At 43.8% G+C, this 17,021-nt stretch overlaps 1 protein-coding gene across 12 annotated transcripts in view; it reads right to left on the bottom strand.

Annotated features, from left to right (window-relative positions):
- The window catches only part of LOC122779225 (neurexin-2-like), an 84,382-nt gene extending 69,747 nt beyond the window's left edge, over nt 1–14,635 (bottom strand). For 5 of the 12 annotated variants that reach the window (XM_044041377.1, XM_044041381.1, XM_044041382.1 and 2 more), the window contains exon 1: nt 14,295–14,629. The gene's annotated coding sequence lies outside the window, so the exon portion shown is untranslated. Of the gene's footprint in view, nt 1–14,294 lie in introns of all 12 variants that reach the window. The other 7 variants (XM_044041376.1, XM_044041378.1, XM_044041380.1 and 4 more) reach the window with 3 other exon arrangements.
- Nucleotides 14,636–17,021: the final 2,386 nt, after the last annotated feature.

Here is a 17,021-nt window from a genome sequence, read left to right as displayed (position 1 = left end):
AGTATGTACTACTGTTAAAGTGTGGAATGAAGAAACTGAACTGGTGCTTCAGGACTGCTTTGGTAGCACAGTTTGGGACATTTTTAAAGCTGCTGCTATGGGGACTGACTGTATTGTGGACTTGCAGGGAAACGCCTCCAGTGTCACATGCTACATCAGTACATGTGAAGAAAACATCGTACCCACAAAACGTCGCAGGACATACCCAAACCAAAAGCCCTGGATCAACTGTGAAGTTCGGTCCATGCTACGTGCACGCTCTGCTGCATTTGCCTCAAAAGGCCAGATATGACCTGCGTAGGTCCATCAGAGATGCCAAGAAGCAATACAGACTGAAGCTGGAGGGTTTCTACTCCACCACAGATTCCCATCGCATGTGGCAAGGACTGCAGCACATCACTGAGGAGGGGAACAGATGGGCCACAACCAGCCAGCCCTCACTACCAGATGAGCTATATGAGTTCTATGCCCGCTTCAAGGCCCTCAACACCAACCAACAGAGAGGACCACTGACCACGGAGCGTGCACAAGACTCACCACTCACCGTGACAACAGCTGAGGCGCGTACAGCTCTGAGGAGAACAAATCCACGGAAAGCAGCCGGCCCAGACAACATCTCCGGGCGTGCCCTCAGGGTCTGTTCATGGGAACTGGCTGATGTGCTTGCTGATATCTACAACCTGTCACTAGCACAAGCTGTTGTTCCTGTCTGCTTCAAATCCACCACCATCGTTCCCCTCAAAAACATTGTGACCTGCCTGAATGGGGGTGGGGTAACTCAGTGGTTAAGACCGGTACCCTGTGTGCAAAAGACTTCATGGTCGCAAGTTCAACTCCACCCCTGGCAGGTTGTAACTCAATTCCCTTGTAAGTCGCTTTGGATAAAAGCGTCTGCTAAATGACATGTAATGTAATGTAATGTAATGTAATGAATGACCACCGTCCCATTGCACTCACCCCTATAATGATGAAGTGTTTCGAGAGGATAGTCATGACACACATCAAAAAGAACCTCCCGGACACCTACACTTACAGTTTGCGTACCGTCAGAACCGTCAGGACAATAATCTCTCCTTGAATGCAGAAAAGACCAAGGAGATGATCATTGACCCGAGAAGGAAGACAGTGCAGCACATACCACAGTGCATAGGTGAGACAGAAGTGGACAGGGTGAAAACCTTCAAATTCCTCAGGACTTACATCAGCGAGGACCTCACTTGGTCTCACAACGCACAGCAAAGGATTAAAACAGCCCAGCAGCGACTGTACTTCCTGAGAACGCTGAGGAACTTTGGCTTGTCATCCAAAATCCTCAGCAACTTCTACAGGTGTACGGTCGAGAGCATCCTCACCAGTTCCATCACAGTCTGGTATGGAAACTGCACTGCCCAAGACAGGAAGGCCCTCCAGCGGGTGGTTAAAACTGCACAGTCCATCTCTGGAGCAGCCTTCCACTCACTTCAGGACATCTACTCCACCAGGGCCACCAGAAGAGCCCACAACATCATCAAAGACAGCACACACCCACAGCACAGACTCTTCACACTGCTGCCATCAGGCAGACGCTACAGGAGTCTAAGATCCAGAACCACAAGAATGACAAACAGTTTTTATCCACATGCCATCAGGCTGGTGAACAGCTCCCTCATCAAGACCCGCCCCTCCCTCACATCCCTGAACTGATCTACATACACACACACACACACACACACCACCCCGAACTGATCAACATACAAACACTGCTGCTACTCTCTGTACTGTCAATACTTGTTATCATTTCTTCCTAGAATCAATCGTGCAATATTGTCCTTGGATCTGTTCTAAGATTCCATTTTTCATTTTAATTTTGTTTTTTTAGTCTGTATATTTTTAACTTGTTAAGTTATATATATATTTTTATTTCATTTTTTTCGTGTGACCAGGGAGATGTGCAGAGTAAGAATTTCATTGTGCAGTGTGAAGTCTTAACTGAACATATGACAATAAACCTCTTGAATCTTGAATTTTATTATTTAGAATCTATCTTCATCCACAAAGTAAAACATTCAATTATTTGACTAATCCGTCCGCACCAGATCTCCAGCTGCTTTTTATAGCTCAATAAAGATCATCATAAAGATCCACCAGCTTGTCTCATTCTGACGTTTTCTGCCAACAGAAACTTTTAACTCGACTTGGAGGACACGATATCCTCTGCACTTTAGTCTGTGGATCATTTTCCTTGTGCAACTTTAAAAATCGAACACATTTGCATTGAAAGTAGGTCTAAAGATGGAAAAGTCATCAAACTGTGGGGAATTAAAAGTGTGTGGTATAAAGTGAGTCCACAGGTCACCGGTGTGTGCAGCTGATGGAGTGCTGCAGGGTTAACTGGTTTTTGTAGGTTAGCATCTCACTGACTCTACACTGTAAAACCTTTGGAAAGACTCATACATTCATAAATCTATGAAACATCTGTTTAAGTCATGAAAATTCATTATCTGCTCTGAGACACTGATACCTGGATATTTATGTTGGTCCTAACTCTAAGCTCAGTCCTTCTCTTGGTCTTCGCTCTAAGCTCAGTCCATCTCTTGGTCTTCGCTCTAAGCTCAGTCCTTCTCTTGGTCTTGCTCTAGCTCAGTCCTTCTCTTGGTCTTCCCTCTAAGCTCAGTCCTTCTCCTTCCCTCTAAGCTCAGTCCTTCTCTTTGTTCTCTAGGTCTTCCCTCTAAGCTCAGTCCTTCTCTTGGTCTTCCCTCTAGCTCAGTCCTTCTCTTGGTCTTGCTCCTAAGCTCAGTCCTTCTCTTGGTCTTCCCTAAGCTCAGTCCTTCTCTTGGTCTTCCCTCTAAGCTCAGTCCTTCTCTTGGTCTTCGCTCTAAGCTCAGTCCTTCTCTTGGTCTTCCTCTCTCAGTCCTTCTCTTGGTCTTCGCTCTAAGCTCAGTCCTTCTCTTGGTCTTCCCTCTAAGCTCAGTCCTTCTCTTGTTCTCTAGGTCTTCCCTCTAAAGCTCAGTCCTTCTCTTGGTCTTCCCTCAAGCTCCAGTCCTTCTCTTGGTCTAAGCTCAGTCCTTCTCTTGGTCTTCGCTCTAAGCTCAGTCCTTCTCTTGGTCTTCGCTCTAAGCTCAGTCCTTCTCTTGGTCTTCGCTCTAAGCTCATGGTGGGATTTTCGAGCATCTAAATGTGGGTTTACAGTAGAGTCAGTTGAGAGCTGGTGTCTCCTCCCGACATGGAAGTGTACCTTGTGCATCTGTCAGACGTCGTCGAGGGACGTGACAGTTGTGTTGTAGACGAGGCTCTCGGGATGAGAACACGATGGTTCCTCCCAGCAGCTCACCCATGAAACACCACGGTGATGCTTTTTCTTTTTTAATATGTCACCTTGCGTCTTCTTTAGTTTCTTTCCTTGCTTCCTCTCCTCTCTCCTCGGTCAGTGAGGTATAGGAATGCAGGGTTATTTGGTGATAATTGGAACGCACTGCTGTTGTTTCATGCTCTCTGTGGTGGTTCCAGGGCCTCAGAGATCGTAGTAAGAGCCACATTTCCCACAGTGCATGTCATGTCTTGACTTCAGATGAATGCCACATTGTAAACAACACTCTAGCTGCTTCTTCTTCTATTTCTTCTTCTTCTTCTTCTTCTTCTCTCAGCTTTATAAATCTTATATTTTATTCCATCTGGTTTTTCCTCAGTGTTTTTTGGATGCCATCTGCACTGGAATAAGTCGCTCCAATGGCAACGCACTTGAATGACTTTGACATGAGTGTGTGTTCTGTGGTGGACAGGTCATGTGATCATGTTGTGTGCTTCTAAAATCACATTGAAATACGTTGTTGCCTCAGACTTCCATTACAGTAACAACGTATTCAAGTTGCCTGTTTGACTGCAGTAAATCAGCTGAGGTGGTCTCATTTAAATCGTTTAAACACAGGTGTAGATGGATGTGGTTATAACCCTGTGGACTCAAACACAGTATTCTTCTGTGGTTATCTGCGGTGACTGGACCTGCTCCAGTTAAGCACTATTACTACTTTTGTTCGGAAACTTTCTGCAGCCATGACTTCATCCACATCCTATATATATTTACACTTGTACATGTGGATGTATATTAACTGACACCGCAGACTGTCTGCCTCCATGTCTGTTTATGTTCTGAAGTCCCGTTAGAACACACGTGAACGGTTTCATTAAACTCTTAAGTGTGTGGTTCCGTGTCTTGACTGGATCGTCTACTCTGTGTTTTCTCACGATTAAAACACTGAACATCGGTTAGAAAGTTTGTTGTGTCCAAGAAGCTTCTTCACTTCTTCTTCATTAAACCGTCATTTCTGCCACTAGGGGTCTCTCTCTCTAGTTTGATGTTGGGGAGCAGCATGTGGTCATGAGCTTGGGCTCACTTCCTGATTGTGACTGATCCAGCTGACTTAATAACAGCTCTTCACTGTCGTGTCATAAACACAACAAACACAAGAAAAGCTATTTCTGTTCCTGTTTCCATTCATTTTTTCTCCGACAGGAATGTGATTGTTAAATATTTGCAGGAGCAGCAGATCTGTCGCATCACAGAGAGAAGAGTCCTGAGTCCAGAGGAGTTTTCAAAGCATTTACACGAAAGGTTTATTATTCATGGCAAAAGCTCCACAAAACAGATGACTCCATTAAAACAGTCCAGTACACCTTCAATAGAAATGTGTTCGTGTAAGTAAACTACTTTCATATACTCATATATTTTAACATTGAATCTTTAAACGTTAAAACTCTGTTCACTATATAAAGTTAGTTGATCATGTGATATCTGCTTTTTACATTTGTGTTTTTATTGATGAAAGCTCTTTATATATACACAATTATTAATATATACAAATATAAAAAGAGAGTTTCCTGACGGACGCTCTGTCATTTATTTATGTATATATATATATATATATGTACATATTATTGCTATTGCTATAATATATTGCTATAATTACTTTCTTTAAATATGATTGCATTTGGGGCAAAGACAATGTGACAGCTACCACTTGGCAAACTGTAACTTTCTACAAAGACTTTGAGAGTTATTCACGTTTTCATTGTGTGTGTGTGTGTGTGTGTGTGTGTTATGTGCAGCTCATCTTCTCATGACAAAGACAGTGTGGCTACATAAAACGTTCAGGATTGATTTAAGATTTTATAGTTTGTTTTGTTTTAAATGGTCTCTGATCTGAGAGTGGATGGTTGTTGTCTCTATGTGTGTGAGGCCCTGTGATGGACTGGTGAACTGTCCAGGGTGTGACCCCGCCTATCGCCCGATGTAGCTGAGATTGGCACGGCACCCCCCGCTAGATGATGGATGGATGGATGGATGGTCTCTGATCTGGTTGATCTCTCGACTCCTGCCAGATGAAAGGGATCTCCCAACATGTTTCCCCGGGATGTTCCCACGTGAAGGTGACTGAGCGTTCTCTGTGGCTGCCTCCAGTTTAATGTCAGAGCAGCTCTGACCCTGAGAACTTTGAAATCTCTCTTAAACGCACCAAAAAGACAAACTGCTGCTTCTCTCTATTACTGTATCATATACTCCAATAATTATTTGTAATTTGTTGATGTGCATGTACATCACTTTATTCAGTGGACTTTGTTTTAAAGGCAGTGGACCCTCATCCAGAAGATCAGATAAAGAGAATCTAACACCAAGGCAGATGCAAACAAGAGATCACCCAGAGGCCAAGAGCAGCATCAGGAAGAGCAGAGCCATTAAAACAACTGAACACTCAGGATCATCAACGGCTTTGGCTATTGCAACATATGGATGTGAATTATGAGCAATGACCAAACAAGAGGAGGAGGAGGAGGTCGATGCATTCCAGATGTGTTCAGACACATGCTCAGAGCATCCTGACAAAAGCACAGAAGAAACACCTGGATGCTCGAGAAAGTCAACTCCATGATGACCTTTGGCCGAGAGAAGAGGCGGACCACAGATATCACTGTCCTCATCGAGGCCACAGATAAATGACAACATGAGTGTCTTCTTAAATTCATATATCAATTAAAAAACAACATCACAGCAATAAGCATTTGCTGTATGTTGTGATTTTCTCTTCACAGATGTTTCGCACACATGGAAGAATTTACGCTCCAGCTGTGAGATTAAGAGATATAATCAGCATTAGCAGATGACCATGAGCCCTGCCATCAGGCATATACATTACAGAGCCTTCGTCATCATCCTCACCCTCATCATCCACTTGATCCTCTCTGAACGTTTACTCACATTATTCTGCTGATTTATAGGCTGCATCACTTTAACGTCTGTGGTGAAGAAGATCTGGGTGCAGCAATGATTGTGTGTGTGACGCTCTCACTGCACCTGTACATGTAACGGTGACAGATATGAACGTATGAGGCCTCTGTAACAGGGACATATATGAACGTATGAGGCCTCTGTAACAGTGACATATATGAACGTATGAGGCCTCTGTAACAGTGACATATATGAACGTATGAGGCCTCTGTAACAGTGACAGATATGAACGTATGAGGCCTCTGTAACAGTGACATATATGAACGTATGAGGCCTCTGTAACAGTGACAGATATGAACGTATGAGGCCTCTGTAACAGTGACATATATGAACGTATGAGGCCTCTGTAACAGTGACAGATATGAACGTATGAGGCCTCTGTAACATATGGGCCTCTGTAACAGTGACAGATATGAGCAGGCCTCTGTAACAGTGACATATATGAACGATGAGGCCTCTAACGATATGAACGTATGAGGCCTCTGTAACAGTGACATATATGAATATGAGGCCTCTGTAACAGTGACATATATATGAGGCCTCTGTAATTGATATATGAACATATGAGGCCTCTGTAACAGTGACATATATATAGGCCTCTGTAACTATATTTATGAGGCCTCTGTGACATATGAACATGGGAGTGAGAGGCCTCTGTAACAGTGACAGATATGAGTAGGGCCTCTGTAACAGTGACAGAGCGTATGAGGCCTCTGTAACAGTGACAGATATGAGCGTGTGGGGCCTCTGTAACAGTGACATATATGAGCGTGTGAGGCCTCTGATATATAAGGCCTCTGTAACAGTGACATATATGAGCGTGTGAGGCCTCTGTAACAGTGACATATATGAACGATGAGGCCGTCATATTGGTGCATGGTGATGAGGCCTCTGTAACAGTGACATATATGAGCGTATGAGGCTCTCTGTAACAGTGACAGATATGAGTGTGGGCCTCTGTAACAGTGACATGATATAGCATGAGGCCTCTGTAACAGTGACAGATATGAGCGTATGAGGCCTCTGTACAGTGACAGAGTATGAGGCCTCTGTGTGACAGTAGGCCTCTGTAACAGTGACATATATGAATGTATGAGGCCTCTGTAACAGTGTCATATATGAGCGTGAGGCCTCTGTAACAGTGACATATATGAGGTGTAACAGTGTCATATATGTATGAGGCCTCTGTAACAGTGACATATATGAGCGTAGTGGGCCTCTGTAACAGTGACATATATGAGCGTATGGCCTCTGTAACGGTGACATATATGAGCGTATGAGGCCTCTGTAACAGGGACATATATGAGCGTATGAGGCCTCTGTAGCGGTGACATATATGAGCGTATGAGGCCTCTGTAAGCATATCTGTAACAGTGACGCCTCTGTAAGTGACATATATGAATGTATGAGGCCTCTGTAACAGTGTCATATATGAACGTATGAGGCCTCTGTGTATATATGAGGTATGAGGCCTCTGTAACAGTGACATATGATAGGGCCTCTGTGACATATATGTGAGACATATATTATGAACCTCTGTAACAGGGACATATATGAGCGTATGAGGCCTCTGTAACGGTGACATATATGCCTCTGTAACAGTGACATATAGGCCTCTGAGTGACAGATATGAACGTATGAGGCCTCTGTAACAGTGAGTGCATGCATGACTAACACAAGTATCCACAGAACAGCTGACATTTTCACAAACCAGCTAATTAGATAGCTAAGTACACAGTAGTAGCTACAAGCATAAACACGCTATGCACAGCGCTCTCATTAAAGGAATGTAAATGTGCTGTAGACGTGAGAGTGAGTCTGTGTTTACCTGCACTTCACTCTGTCATCGTCACACAACTCTGAGCTTCTTTTCTACAGTGTGATTCATACGACAACACAACAGGACAACAAGACAACAAGACAACAGGACAATAAGACAACAAGACAATAAGATAACAGTACAACAAGACAACAGTACCACAGGACAATAAGACAACAAGACAATAAGACAACAAGACAACAGTACAACAGTACCACAGGACAACAAGACAACAAGACAACAGTACAACAAGACAGCAAGACAACACAACAACAGGACAACAAGACACACAACAACAGCACAACACAACAACAAGACAACAGGACAACAAGACAACAAGACAACAGGACAACAGGACAACAGGACAACAAGACAACAGGACAAAAACAACAAGACAACAGGACAACAAGACAACAAGACAACTGGACAACAAGACAACGGGACAAAAAGACAACAAGACAACGGACAAAAAGACAACAAGACAACAGGACAACAAGACAACAAGACAACAGGACAACAAGACAACAGTACAACAAGACAACAGGACAATAAGACAACAAGACAATAAGACAACAAGACAACAGTACCACAGGACAACAAGACAACAAGACAACAGTACCACAGGACAACAAGACAATAAGACAACAGTACCACAGGACAACAAGACAATAAGACAACAGTACCACAGGACAACAAGACAACAGTACCACAGGACAACAAGACAATGCAGAACATCAGAAATGTCTTTCACACTGACAGAAACCTGCCATCTACTCTGTTTCTATTCATAATGACACAACTTGGTTTAGTCAGACACTGCATTTGATATTGTGATGATACAGTAGATTTACACAACAACAACAACAACACAGCTTACTCTTCACATTAAACACAATCTGATTTCTCATGTCACATGATCAAACCTATGATGTCATGATCTGACCATTCTACAAAAGAAAAGTAGAGAAGAGAAATACCCGGAGACTGAGAGTAAACTCCAACAGCTCACGTTCTAATTAGTATTGTCTCTAAAAACGTATCAAAGAAAAAGAAGAGGCCACAATGTTGCTCAGTGACATTCCATCAGTGATGTGAAAGCAGCATCCACTGGTTACAGTGATGTAAAATGAACAAATGATCTCTGTTAAGCAACGGCCTGGAGACTGAAGCTAAAACAAGAGCTGCACTGATTGCGACGCGTTATTTAAGGTTGTGCTGATGAATGAAAGATGCCACTTAAACAAGGATGTTTTCATTTTAATATTGGGAGTACGTCCTCCTTCACATGTTTGGTCCCTGCCTGCTCGTGACTTCCTCACCTGCAGTTTATCCTTTACTGTCTAAAGTCTATGACCATGTTCACTTCTCTGTGTCATTTGTAAGCATTCATTGAAAGTTGCCACGACGACACAGTGATCGTCTTTCATGTGATTTTCACTTTTACTGTCATTAGTCTCACAAAGACAAAGGTCTTAGTGTTGCAGTGACAACAAACATAAACAAAATATTGACAGATTTCTTTCTAATGAAGAGTTTGTCAAAATCTGGGATTTAACGTTGACACATACTGTACATCAGAGATCAGTGACACATCTGTCCTCATCAAGACTCTGAATATGCAAATGCCTGAGAAGAAACCACTGACATAACGATCCATGTGATTTTTACAACACGACAATTCATCCCCTCACAAACTGCCTCTGAAGGTTTAGTCCTGTGGATGTAGGAGTGTGTGGTCATTTCAGGGGCCATCGTTGACACAGTACACCTTGAAATCTCAGCTCATAAGCAGCTCTTCTCTTCCATGACTTCCATGACGCCGTCAGACGTCATCCTGAGCAGGATGAGAGGGAGCAAGCGAGCGTTCTTTTCACACTCGTTCAGACGCTGCACTGACCAAAGTCACTTAACCCTCAGTCTAACATAAGTGGTTCAGGTCTAACCCCAAACCACGATGGACATCTTCCTCCTAATTTAAAGTCCAGTCACAGAAATGAGGTTCTGCCTAATTAAGACCAGGCTTTGGACCTAATGAGGACTAGAAGACATAAAAACGTCACACACACACACACACATGCTCGGCAGCTGCTATGCAACACAAGAGCCTGGGTCAATGTTGGGTAACAGCTTCTTGGCCAGGATCACAGAGCTCTGCCAAGACCCTGAATGCTGACATTGACACAGCAGAGCGTCCTCGTACAGGTGAGACACGCGAGACACGCGAGACACAAACACCTTACACCATAGATGAGACTGCACAAATGGTGTTTACCGCACCGTCCACGAGTGACAGGCCCAGACTCAGTGTGATGGATGGACAGTCAGGCAGCTGTTGGAAACCTCTTCATTTAAGCCCAGCCCCGACATGCCACTCACTCACTGATCAACTGCATCCACGTAAATCTGCCTTCTGCTGTAATGTGACACGATGAAAGCTGGACTCCACTCTTAAAGTGCATTCCTCTTCCTGTTTGTCATTTCACTGAGAACGCTCACATTTCTCACAGCGTTCTGTGGATATTAGCTGAAAGAAGACGAACGCCGCTGTGGACGACAGAATGAGATCTGCAACAAAGCTTCTCGAAGACGTCAACGGCCACGATCTGCGTCTGTACACGTTCAACTTATTATTAACAGTAAAGCACAGCAGACAGCACGGCTGCTGCATGTGTTACGGTTCAGTGTGTTTCTGTAAATGTAACGCGGACACAAAGATGAATGACTGAATGGAACAGGCCTCATCCAGTCTGACATTGATTCATTATGTATTATTTGCATTTAGGGACCGTTTAAAAAGAAAGCGATGAACATCACACGCCGCCTTCACAATATGGGACGTTACATCAATATACAGTAAATGGGATGAGATTTTAGCAACGACTGTTTCTCCCACAGTCAATTAAACTCTCCAATTAGAGCTACTCTGACGTACATTTGCTTTTGGGAGGAAGAAATCACCAAACACACTCTCTGACCAGTCACATCTCCAGCATGTTCTGTATCAAAGTGTTGTAAGTGCATAATGTATATCCTGACAGGGTGAGATTGTGTTATATACCTCTGAGGACATTGATTATGCTGCCTGGGCACATTTTGGTTAACAGAGCGGTTTCAAAGATAAATGAGCTCAAATGCTTACATTGGCAATGTAATGCTACACTTCCGTGAGCAGGAACCTGCTGTCACACGTGTTTCATTGACGTAACAGAAGTTAAACTGTGTGTGGTTGTTAGTTCTGGTTCTGACTGGTGTACAGCAGATGAGAAGCTGGAAGCAAGAATACTTGTCCTGTCGTGCTCTAAACGGTAGAAATCATTAGTAAACTGCCAGGTTATGTGACTTCATAACTGAAAATATCAAAGCTTTGATTTCTTTCCTTATTTTCCCTGCACAGAGAAACATCTGGATATTAGGGTGAGCATTATTGTCCCTTAATAATGAATGAATGAAATACTAAAGAAACCTCATGTGGGTCTTCAACATGGCTCAGCTTAAGCTAAAATTGGTGCCTTTATTTTTGTCATGCACATATTTAATGAATCCCAGCTGTCACCGCCTCAGCCTGGTCGACAGCCTCCAATGTAACAACCTTTGCCAAATCCTGAGTAGCATTCTGCTAACAGAAAATTATAGACCACCTTCCGCTCCATTCTACCGACTCTACCACCTGCAGAGGGAACTATTATTTCACCGATGTATTACAATATCAATCAAGCTGCCCAAATCACTTTCCATTGTGTGACTTTCTGGATCCATTTGCCTCGAGTGCTACGCAGATTTTCACTTAGGACTATTTTATCTGCCACAGCCACAGCAGAGTTCATCAGAAATAAAACACAAATAAAGACAAATAAATGACCCAACTTCGCCGAAGGTCTAGTGAAACAAACAATTCAACAGTGACCTTTTTTTTTTTTTGTCTTCACCATCCACAGACATAATCCCTGTTTGGCTGTGCAGCTGGCATGAAACTGAGTCACGCGTCAGCCCTGATTAGAAGCAACAGTGGTCCGCGGGCCCCGTTCCTCTGCCAGAGCCAGGAGAGGAAAAGACCGGGGCCACCACTTTCAGTCTGTGGACGTGACCTTGATGTGGTACGATAGAGAAGAAGTGACACGATTCACAATATAACACACAATATCTGTAACCTTCCCCTTCTCCACTTTGCACACTGAAGCTATTGAGCTGTGACACAGGCATGCACACGCCATGTCAGCGCTGCAGTCTCCTCCTCTGTGACATCCCATCATCCATCTCTTTCTGCACAGTGGTCAGAGCTTTGTGCGAGATCTCGTCATTTACCACATTTGCTCCATTTTTAATGCCGAGCAGCTGCAAATGTAAAAGTCACATAAGTGCATTTTTAGAAGATAATTACTTTGAATTCAAATATTAAGTTGATGGTGAAGTAACACGATGTAACATGCTGCTTCATTTCATTAGGGGCCACAATATTAATACAGGACTAGGAAGACTAATGTTGGGTTAGATGAAGCAGCAGCAGAATCATCAGCAGCAGCAGAATCAGCATCATCATCATCATCAGCAGCAGAATCAGCATCATCAGCAACAGAATCAGCATCATCAGCAGCAGCAGAATCATCATCATCAGCAGAATCAGCATCATCATCATCAGCAGCAGCAGAATCAGCATCATCAGCAGCAGAATCAGCATCATCAGCAGCAGCAGAATCAGCATCATCAGCAGCAGAATCATCATCAGCAGCAGCAGCAGAATCGTCATCATCATCATCACCATCATCAGCAGCAGAATCATCATCAGCAGCAGCAGCAGCAGCGCAAACGTTGCCCAAAGCCCTAAATGTCACTGGCTGCAGAGACAGATGTCTTGTGAGTAAAGCGTTGGAAGCTGCGTGTCGTGTGTCAAAATAGAGCTGATAAGAAACTATAATAAACATGAGGATTGAAGTGAGCTGCAAACATAAATGAAGCATGACTGAGGGAAATAAGAAGCAGTATATAATAAATAGAAATGCCAACACTGACACACCCAGCTGCTACACTGCTGTCTAAAGATGTGACAATTCAAAACCATGTAGCCTTTGCACTAAAAGTCACCATCATCATCATCATCATCATCACTGCATTTGTCTGGAACAAGTGACGACTTCCTCGTTGTCGACGTGATCCTCGTTTAGTAAAGCTAATGGCTCAATAAAGAATACAATAGCATTTAAATGAGTCTGATTTAAGAGAACAGCCCAACAGCAAGTGTGACGCAAACACACACACACACACACACACACTGTCACCTGATCCAGGTGAGCTGGTCAGTGACTCCCACACCTGCACTGTGTTCACAGAGCTCAGGAAGCAGCAGCAGCAGCAGCAGCAGCAGCAGAGAGTAGAATTTACATAGCAAATGGGTTTAAAGCAGCAAATGAGAAACCACACCTCTTTATATGACATCATTGGCAGATCTGACCATTCACTACATGAAGCAATAACACACGAGTTAAACAAGGTTATTTGACATTCATCCACTCACAGCTCTGACCAACATTCATTCATTCATCCTCAGTCAAATACAGCAACATGCTGCAGTTGTTAGGAAACACTTGATCACACAAAGAGGAATCACAACTTTGCCCTGATAACAGCTGACGTGTGAGTCTGAGGCAGCAGCTGTTTCTTGAAACTGACCAATGCTTCAGCACAGAACAAGAACACACATGTTCCCTCCAGCGCCTCAGAGACCTTGATGCTGCATGACTCAAACTCAAATAAACATGTTCTTCAACATGTGATGACATGCTTTCATTTACAGCCTTTATTCACACAGGGAGGGAGGGAACGGTGCTGCAGCCCAACCACAGCACTTGTCTTCCGGCACACAATTACGCGACCTCATCCGCAACCGTGTTGAATTTGGAACGCAGGTTTACCTTCTCCTCCACCCACCTCCACCCACCTCCACCCTCCTCCACCCACCTCCACAGAGAAACACTGAAACAAAGGAGCGCTGTTTACATGGAGACACCTCAGGAGAAGAGTCAGGAGCATCTCAATCACAATATCACACAAATGTGGTCCGCTGACATTGAACACACACACACACACACACAGAGCAGGGATTATCTCGTGTCTTTGTGCTGCAGCGCGCGCTGTAAAGCTCATTACCGCCGTCCTTAAGGTCGCGCGCGCGCGTGTGTGTGTGTGTGTGTGTGTGTGTGGGAGGTGTGCGGTGTCATTTACCTGAGCATCATCCAGCGATCCGACACATGGATGAATGTACACACAGCTTCCACCGCGACGGTTATTCCAGTCAGGAGCACGAACATTCAGAGAGGAGGAGGAGGAGGAGGAGGAGGAGAGGAAGAGTGGAGGAGGAAAAATCCTTCAAATGCAGCAGAGATGGATGCGGTGGATGAATGTGCGACCTTTGCCTTCACAAAGAATCACAGTCTTCTTCTCTTCAGATGTGGCTGTGTCAATGGAGGCAGGCAGGCAGGGAAACCCAGAGCTGCTCCGCAAAGACAAAGATGCTCTCTCTCCTGCGCCGCACCGAGAGCAGCGGCAGCATCAGCAGCAGCATCAGCAGCAGCAGCATCAGCATCAGCAGCATCAGCAGCATCAGCATCAGCAGCAGCAGCAGCAGAGGCTGAGCCGTCATCCACCAGACACTTGATGGTAATAGTTTGGTCGGTAGCTCATATGGGTTGAGGGCGCGGTCAGCTGCTGTTGACCAATCCTGATCCCCATCGAACTAAGAGCTGCGTTGCCATGGAGGAATTAAGAGCGTGGTCTGTGGAGGACAACAAGGATCACTGTCAGGTTCATTATTTTAACAATGTTTGTCAAACCTCAGACATCTTTACCACAGAAGATGAAATAACCCTTAAAGTCAAGTAAGAGATGAATAATCTTGCAGCTTCATTTACAGGTCAGTTTCATCATTAACTCCACCCTGACCCGAGGATGTATTATTGTAATATTACAAAGTCATCATCCTTGCAGACCTGAGGAGGTTTATCTCACTATGAGTTGATTTAGAAATATTTATTTTCAGTAATATATGGATTATTCTCTCTATTCCTTAAACAGAGCAAATACAAATACATTTGTGTTCCCCTGCAAACAAAACTTGGAAATATTAAGATTTAAGAGATAATTAGTCACTTATCAAACTGATCAATTATTAATAGTCTATTAATCATTGTGACAGGTCATCACTATCAGGTTTCACTATCAACCACTCCAGCAACTCTTATTGTGAAGGACAAACCATCCGAGACTGTTCAGGTCACAGCGACGCCCACATCCACGTATGTTCTTTAAGTCCAGTCACATGTGCCCTCCACAGGTAAACATGTAAAGAAATGAGTGGCTTTCACTGACAACGCTGAGATTAACGGGATTAAGCAGTTTCTCTGACAGTTATTGTATTATTGTATACTGTATTCCCAATCATCACTTTGCCTTTAAGACAGTTTAAGGACTTCTTTAGATAAGTGGGTTATATTAAGAATATGAAGTGACACACACATTCCTGTGGAGGGCAGCATTCCACCTGTCACCAGTGTACACGTGATTATTATTAGAAGAAGAAATGACACACGCCCAGGTTGACTTCACACCTCCACATGAACAAGGATGACTAATCTCCTGACGCTGGCTTGGATCGCTCCATTCTTCTCACTGGTGTTGAACGACCCACACACACACACACGCACACAGCCCTGCACACGCACACACACACGCACACACACACTCTGCTGTGCATCTCAGTGCATGTCAGTCATGTGACCAGACAACGTCTCCACCGTCACTCATTAAATCACCGTGAATCAGAACTGGACCAAAATGACATGATGATCTCCAGCTAGAATTCAAAGGGGAGCTGGTGAACTAGCCCCGCCCCCCAGAGTCACATGTCCATGACCTACAGCAATGCTGCAAACGTTGACGGCGCTATAACGAGGAGAACCCTCTATTGTTAAACTGAAATGTTATTGAAGGATTAACTTAACTAAACATGATCTACACATGCTCACCACACAGCATCAGAACCTAGAAACAAAATGGCTGAAACGTCATCACATCAGGTCCAAGGACGAGGAGGAGAAAGTTCAACTGGTTCACTGTTAAACTTTCGGATCAAAAAGTATGTTTCATACCGGGCTCGAGTGACTGGTCTTTCTACTTGAAGATGTGGGTTCAATTCCCGGCGTCTCTAGTCTACGTGCTGATGTGTCCTGGGGCAAGTGTGACAGCGTATGAACGATGTCCTGTCGCAGTTGTGATGTTGCCTCATGATTTGAGATCATACAAAGAATTCATCACACCTGCCGATAGAGACCGTAAATGCAAATGAACGTTGACCCGTGTTATTCTTTCCATTTGAAACTCCACTGGTCCACGTTTCAACGTCTGAATGATTCAGGTCAGAGTATAATCAGCTTTTAACATGTTATCAGTCTGAGGCCTGGGAGGCATTTTGAACCACTTCATCACAGCGTGGTCCAGTTTCCATTCACGTTCCCTTTGTTGTTTCATACTCCAGAACTTCCCGTCATATGTGCATTAGAACAGAAACTTCAGTTGCTGATTGGACTCAACGTTCTGGCTGTTTTCTTCACTCGTAGATGATTTCCTGTCTTCACTGAGAGTTTTCTTTTGAGGACGTTTATGACTGACTAATAAAAAGCACTTCTTTCGAGATTCTTTCAAAATGTATTGGCATTTATTTCTAAACAATATTCTGCACGGTCCACTTCAAGCACAATAACCCAAACTTTGTTGATGTCAGAACTCCAGATGTAAAGACGAGGGAGTGATCCAACATTCAACTCTTTGTTATTATGTCTCCATAATCGGTCACAGAACACAAATGTTGCTTTTAAATGACTTCAATCATTACTGTAAAGAAACAACTGTGTCATTGTCAACAACATCAAACTATTTCCAGTCTCCAGCGTGTTG

The sequence above is a fragment of the Solea senegalensis genome, linkage group LG13, assembly GCF_019176455.1.
Source record: "Solea senegalensis isolate Sse05_10M linkage group LG13, IFAPA_SoseM_1, whole genome shotgun sequence".
NCBI classification, from domain to species: Eukaryota; Metazoa; Chordata; class Actinopteri; order Pleuronectiformes; family Soleidae; genus Solea; species Solea senegalensis.
The sequence above is the reverse complement of the archived record's forward strand: the minus strand, read 5'-3'. Positions and strand labels throughout refer to the sequence as shown.